This window comes from Mesocricetus auratus, unplaced genomic scaffold (assembly GCF_017639785.1).
Source record: "Mesocricetus auratus isolate SY011 unplaced genomic scaffold, BCM_Maur_2.0 Super-Scaffold_100676, whole genome shotgun sequence".
In the NCBI taxonomy this organism is placed as follows: Eukaryota; Metazoa; Chordata; class Mammalia; order Rodentia; family Cricetidae; genus Mesocricetus; species Mesocricetus auratus.
In genome coordinates, this window is record NW_024429266.1 from 158,688,643 (window position 1) to 158,694,012 (window position 5,370).

At 42.1% G+C, this 5,370-nt stretch overlaps 1 pseudogene; it reads left to right on the forward strand.

Moving 5' to 3' along the window:
• On the forward strand, nucleotides 1-355 carry LOC101823190 (annotated as a pseudogene).
• The last annotated feature ends 5,015 nt before the right edge of the window (nucleotides 356-5,370 follow it).

Consider the following 5,370-nt stretch of genomic DNA (forward strand, 5'->3'; position numbering starts at 1 on the left):
ATGGCTGGAGGCAGAAGTGGAAAAGACAGCGGAAAAGGCCAAGGCTATGGTGGTGTCTCACTCACAGAGAGCTGGGCTACAATTTTTCTGTGGGTGACATTCATGGACACTTGAGGACTCACACTGAAAGTCATGGATAGGTGGGTGCCACTGATGTTGGGTACAGTGCCACAATTCTGGAGAACCTCACAGTTGAGGTGCTAGAGTTGACAGGTAATGTTTCCAAGGATCTCAAAGTAATCCTAGGTGATGCAAATTTGGGTTGACTTATCAAGGCTACCATAACCTGGGCACTGTGATCCTGTACATCCACAAATCTCTGGTTGGAAAGAAGGGACAGTGAAAAACTGTTTAGGAAGTGGTTCAACCAACCTACTGTCCTTCACTATCTGTAACTGGGACAAAGGACACCAGTGGGATGTGTGAATTTTTTTTTGAAACAGGGTTTCTTTGTGTAGTCCTGGCTGTACTGGAACTAGCTCTGTAGACCAGGCTAGCCTTGAACTCACAGAGCTCTGCCTGTCTCTGCCTCCCAAGTTCTGGAATTAAAAGTGTGCACTGCCACCACCTGGCAATTTGTGGAATTTTTAACAGCAGCTCAATGGAAAAACAGATCATTTCTGTAGACAAGATACAAGAAACATGTATATGTTTTTAGACTCGTGACATTTGATAAGTCCTTTTCCCTGTGATGATAGGCATGTGTTGATTGGCCAGCTTTATCCCTTATGTTTGATGCAGAAATAGAATTAATGAAACATTTTTTATAAAATTACAATGAAAAATTGCCCTCTTGAAAGGAAACGGAGGAAAAGAGGAAAAGAGGAGGAGGGTGGGGGCAGAACAAGGAGAGGGAAGAGGAGAACATGAAGCTGGGAAATGGGGAGAAGTAGGAGAAATGGGGAAGGAGTGGATACTATCGAAATACATTGTTCCCTTGCATGAAATTACCAAGAAAGAACTGTTTCCACTAAACTTCTTGTACTCTTGTACAGTTGTCTATGTCTGCCTCAGAATCCAAGTTAAGACCATACTGAGGTGCAGTGTGGGAAACTCCAAGCATCAAGCAAAAAGAAAAGGGTCCTAAGAGCTTTCATAAAGGAAAAACCAAAGAACAGGAAAGAAAATAACATTAGATTTCTCAACAGCAACTTGAGAACCTAGAAAAATAAGTTATATAATGAGGAGAAAGTATTTCCTTCTTAGATTTATTTTTAATTCCTAGATGATAGAGCTCTCCATAGAAATACCCAGCTTCCAAATGTGATCGGAGTCTGGAATGTTCCTAAGTCCCTACTGATATTTCTGGGACACAGCAGAGGATTTAGAAGTAGTACTTGGGGGAAATCTTTAGGCCATTGGGACCATGTATGTGAATCTTTAGGGGGTAGCATCTAGTGTGGCAGTTTTAGGCCACTGGGACCATATATATGAAAAATATGACAACCCCCCCAACCTTTCTTCTCTTTTTCACTTGTTTGTTGGTCCTGAAATGAGTGACTTTGCTCTATCACATGCTGCTTGAGGTGATGTTTGCCTCGCCACAGGCCCAGAAGTAATGGGACCAAGTGATCATGGACCAAACTCTCCAAAGCAGTGAGCTGAAATATAGCCTTTCTCTTTATAAATTTATTATTTCAAGGTTTTGTTATAGTGGTGAGAAGCTAACTTACTGCAATACATGGAAAGATGGACCAAAAGCATTTTCTCAGAGGCTTGTACTCAGTGAATCCATGCCTTTTCTAGTCTATCTTTAGATGCAGCTGAAAGAAAATGCAGCAAGGAATAATGGTAGTGGCCAAAGAGTGTCCTGAATAAGAGTAATCAAACTAAAAGAGAAGACTAAGAGAGCAGGAGACATGGGGTGTTGGAAGACAGAGGATTATCTCAAAAACTGTCAGAGCAACAAGCCCAAGACAGCTAAGGGAATAGTTAACTTCAGAAGGATTGATGGACTAAACATTGAGGGCTCCAGGAACAAAGAAAATTGTTATTATTTACAATGTAATAGTCATACATAAGTGTCTATTAACTTCAGCATGGACATGTATACAAATGGTGGCATGATTCCTTTGAGCAGAGTCATGTTTTCATCCCTGTGGTAATATGAACAATAACTCAGTGAAACCAAGTCTGTATTGGTTGTTGAGGAATAGGAAATGGTGAGATGAAGCCTTATGCATAGGCAGTGACGTCAGAGGACATCTCTGAAACAATCAAGCCAAAAACTCACCTATCTGTGTAAAAATATGATGCCTAGAGGAGTTAGGTAAATGGAGAGTTAAAGGCAGGCTACTTATGAGGGGTAGATGAACAATGGGTTGGTCTTGATAACCCATCACAAACCCCTGGTTAGACTTGTAAAGTCATGCATCTTCATCTCCTTAACAAGTCATTCAAATTTTTATGTAATAAAACTTAGAAATGATAAGCAGTGTCTGATTTGTAGTGAGGGCAGCAAGTGGAATGAGGGAAGACTCTGGGCTGGTTGACAAGTCAGGAGAGCAAGCAGTATTCCTCCACAGAACACATAGCTTGCCTTAGGATGAAGAAGTCTCAGAAATGGGTGGATTTCCTAAAACTCTCATAATCTTTTCTATTTAGATTTGTTTTATTTTGTTGAGACAGGGTCTTATCTAGCCAAGACTGGTGTTATACTCACTTTGAGACTATAGAAGATCTTGAATTTTCTAATCCTCTTGCTTTCATCTCCCAAGTGTTAGGATTACAGGCATGTTCCTCTATGGCTCTTGTGTTTGTGTGTTTGTTTGTTTGTTTTCTTGTTCATTCATGCAGTGCTAAGGATGTAACACAAGGCCTTGTATGTGCTAGGCAGGAATTCTAGCAGATGAGATGCTTCACCAGCTTCATTAACAACACTTTTACACTGAGTTCCTGCTGACAGCTTTGAAGAATGATGGCAAATCATCTACTCCACCCTTAATGACCTGTGCTGTGAAAGGTACTGCTAACTCAGCACAGCCATGCTGTCTACAATTCATAATGTCCATCAAGGTCACAAAGGCAAGGATGACAGCACATTAAAATTCTCCAAGAAAGCCTCTGAGGATCAGATAACTAGACAGTGGCTTCTTCCAGTTCCAAGAGAACTGATGAGTTTGGCCCCCCTTTGTGCAACTTCCCTTATTTAGCTTGAAGGTCCCTCCCCGTGTTGTTTGAGTCCTTTGAGAAGCAAACGCCAAGACAGAAGTAATGAGCATGTGTTCATTAGGAGAAATGCTGTGCGGGAAAATGGAGCAGGTTAGAGAGCCATCAGACCTCCGTACAACCTCATCACAAGTTAGAAGGGAGACAGTCTGAGTGCAGTCTTAATAAAAGATAGATGAAGCCACTTTGAAGTGCTGTGATCCCCAGGAGTGAGCCTGCCCCAGCCATAGCCATGCTCACTGGGCAACCTGGCTTTGACCCCAGCACTGTGGCACATTGCAGAACCCTGAAAGTGGGGATCTTTGTTGGTTGTGTTCCCTGAAGTTGGAGATCTGTGGCTCCATTTTCCAGGACAGCCACATTCCACCTAGGGAAATGGAAAGGGCTGAAGAAGATTTCAGACTTGCCCATGGTGGGGCAGTATTACCATAGTGTTACAGACCACCCAGAGAGTGGCTAGGTCCAGACCTCAGGCAGCAGCAGACAGGTTGGTGCAGTTGGTTGTCTGCTCCTAACAGGCTCATGTGGCCTATGAGCAGATATGGATAGGGAGGCACAGGGTGGAGATGCTATTAAGCTGAACTGAGCAGTGAGGTTAATGGAAGTAATCAGAATCAAGTCTTCAGGGCACAAAACTCAGTATAGGGGGAGGATGTATCTTTGACTCCCAGTTCTAGGGAGATGGAGACAGGAGGATTCTTAGGGCTAGATGGCCAGTCATTGTAGTGTACATGGTGAACTTCAGACCAGTGACAGACTCTGTTGTAAAACACAAGGTGTAGGCTAGAGAAATGGCCCAATGGTCCAAAACACAAGCTTCTTTTTCAGAGGACTCCTAGTTCAACTCCTAGTACTTACATGGTGACTCAAAACCATCTTCAACTCCAGTCCCAGAAGATCTGATGCGTCTGCTGGCTTTTGTAGGCACTAGGAATGCACATAATATACAAACATGCATTCAGGGCACATGGTACACATATATAAACAAATAATTTAAAATTTTATAATTAAAGAATCTCTCAGCAAGGTGGACAGCTCCTGCAGAACAATGCTTGATGTTGTCCTCTGGGCTCTTATGCGTGTTCACATTCATGCAATTGCACACATAAGAACATGCATATCCACAAAACACTAGTGCTAATGAGAAGGATGTAGCCAAGGGATCTAATGCAAACACAGCCCTTGAAGAGTTGGAGTGATGACGCAACACACTTTTTTTTTCTTCAGTGGCTTGGATGAACCTGTTTTAATCAGCAATTTAATTATATTAAGAGCTACAATTAGCTGCTAAGCTGACAAAACTCAATTAACCCACTAAGTATTTGTTCTTATGCAGTGAACACCAAGAAAACTATATGTGAACATAATTCTTGACTTTTAGGTGCTTATAGAAGAGTTTTATTTAGCCTTACCAAATTCAACCAATGTGTGTGACATAACCCTTTCCCCACCAGATGAGCCATCTTATTCATTTAAGGCATTTGTACAGAGTGCTCATTAAAAGTCAATCACTTCACTGGGTGGTGGTGGCTCACGCTTTTAATCCTAGTACTCGGAAGGCAGAGGCAGGCGGATCTCTGTGAGTTCGAGGCCAGCCTGGTATACAGAGAGAGAGTTCCAGAACAACCTCCAAAGTTATACAGAGAAACCTTGTCTTGACAAACCAAAAAAAAAAGTCAATTACTTCTTCACGTAGTATTCTTTTAGAGAAACAGACATGTTTCCTATGTTGAATAGTACAATTGTAGGTTCTAGTTAAATATTTTCCCACAAAGCAGGTTGTAAATTCATTTGTGATACCATGTCTAGAGTCCCCTCCCCCACTGCACAACTGCTTAGATCAATAAAATTCATTTGTTGTGTTACTTTTTAAGGGAACCATGAACAAGCATTGATTCACCCCACAGAGGGCACCAACGACAGACCAAATAAAAGGTAGCCAAGTCCAGTTTGGTGAACCAATGAGTTTATTGGGCTTTCTTATAGGACTGTGGGCGACACTAAAACAGTTGCATCACTGAGAGTCCCACTCAAACATGGTGACCGCATAGTGTAAACCGCATTACTGGAGTCCCATCTTCAGTTAACCTTCTATTGCCTACAGGTTCTAGCACTTCCCAAGAGTGTGGTCACAGAAAGAAGTGGGTGGAATGACTTTTATTCCATCCAGAGAGTGTTATTAACCTTGTCACCATCACCATA